A 1,951-nucleotide genomic window follows, 5' to 3' on the forward strand; every position below is an offset into this window, starting at 1 on the left:
TCTAAAGGCAATCCAGATGAAATGTGGTCATTACATAAGCGGTGGGATCTTTGACACTAGCAAGAATGGTAAAATTAGATGGATCGCACGTGTTGTCGTATGAATTGAAAATTCAAACATGACAAGTTTTAGATTAATTAATCTGAAGTGGCTGTAGGCGAAATTAGGTAGGTAGAACACGAATCGCTGCATTGTTTGTGATTCTTCAAATGGATTATAAGCATATTTTATACTACAATTCCAAAAGGCGCGAAATTCGCCTGCACAATCAATTAAAATGTCTATATTTAGACTACTTCCCATTTAAACCACGCCTTGATAAACTATTCGAGTTGCCTTGAAGTCAACTGTCATCCTTAACTACTTAATCTCTAGCGCATTCCGATTTTTTCCTCTGTAATCCTTATATTTTTCCAAGAATAAAACATTTTACAGCTCGATTTACTTGCTTCACCAAGGCAAAAACGCATCAAATAAACATAAATCCGAAAAAACGACAAGACAGCCTGTTGTGTAGGCTACACAGAGCAAAATAATACGTGATCCGTATCAGACCACATGATATTTAATTAAATCTCTGCTGAAGCCTGAAACTAACTAGAAACACTACAGTGCTGTATCCCAGTAGCCCGCCTCGCCTAAGGCGCGGAACAGGCATACAGCATTAACTTTATGTTCGCAGGCTGCACCATTTAGCTAGGAAACATGAGAAGGGTGCGATATTCAGATTCCCGGGCACAGTATCTCAGGCTTGGTGAATAAAGCACCGAGGCGACCGCGGTTCGTGTGGTTTGAGCTCAGGAACTTAGAACGGGAACATGTGAGCAGGGAATGGGAAACTGGGAACAGGATTTTACACTAGAGAGAGACGCAGGAGGGGCGCTGAACAGGTAAAAATTTGTTCTGTGGTAAGAGTGTGTTCCTAGGTGTGGCTTTCGGATGACTATCAGTAAGCTTTTATTTACAAGAAGCCTACTTCCTGAATTTACCGGTTTATCACTCAATAGAACTGATTAAATAGTGGTACCAGGGCTTCGTCGTGCGTTACTCTTGATTGGAATGTATATTTTTTGTTCTTTACTTGCTGTTTTGCAGCCAATTATAAGGAATAATCTAAAAAAATAAAAAGTCAAATTAATGGGATGCAATAAACTGAATACAGTAGATTTTATTTGTGGGTATATATTCTGCATTCGGCTACTTCTTAAAAACATCCTTTGAAACATAGGCTCCGAAGATAGCCTATCAAAATAAACCTTTTTGGGGACATTGTAATGTCCAAAAACGATCTTGTTTTGAAGTTAGAATGTCGCACAGCACATAGCTTCGTATGCATGCAGGTTAAATTCATAATAGAGTTTGGACATCTTGTTTATATTTTTAAAAAATTAAATCACACATATTCAAGCGTGATGAAAGCCTACATTGTTCTTCAAAATAAACTACGCCTATATAGCTTACTATCTACGGTGTTATATAGCCTATTTAAGCGCGTGCTCTTCATATCTGACGCTTCCTACCGAGAAAAGTGCTAACGAGTCAAAAAAAACGAAAAAAAAAAAAAAAAAACCCGAAACAATACTAATTAAAGTAATATGTTTCTATGGCTACGTGTACAGTAGCCTATATTGTACTTTTTTTTATGAACACAATATTCCAATTTGTCCAGAAATTTTATTTCCATATATTCGTGTTTGCGTGTTGTGTATATCGATATGATTTTGTTAAGACTGTCCAGGCACACTGCAATGTTTTAGTATTGGCATAATATAATATTATTTTCCTCATAGTTCATTGGGGTGTCTAAATTATAGCCATCTGTAAGGTGAAAACATGACTGTAAGCATTTGGTAATTACAGGGTATAAAACACTTTCCCTTATGTTTTTACAGGAAAATTACCAGGACTTACTGTTGCAGCCGCAATCAGTAGTAAAGAAATTCCCGGAAAC

The 1,951-nt window shown here is 37.0% G+C and overlaps 1 protein-coding gene across 1 annotated transcript in view; it reads left to right on the plus strand.

The window, feature by feature from the left end:
* Nucleotides 1–647: 647 nt before the first annotated feature.
* mkxa (mohawk homeobox a) overlaps nt 648–1,951 on the plus strand; it is a 24,056-nt gene continuing 22,752 nt past the window's right edge. The window contains exons 1-2 of the mRNA XM_064332411.1: nt 648–890; nt 1,893–1,951. The exon at nt 1,893–1,951 is cut by the window's right edge and continues 216 nt beyond it. The gene's annotated coding sequence lies outside the window, so the exon portion shown is untranslated. The remainder of the gene's footprint in view (nt 891–1,892) is intronic.

The sequence above is a fragment of the Anguilla rostrata genome, chromosome 4, assembly GCF_018555375.3.
Source record: "Anguilla rostrata isolate EN2019 chromosome 4, ASM1855537v3, whole genome shotgun sequence".
In the NCBI taxonomy this organism is placed as follows: domain Eukaryota; kingdom Metazoa; phylum Chordata; class Actinopteri; order Anguilliformes; family Anguillidae; genus Anguilla; species Anguilla rostrata.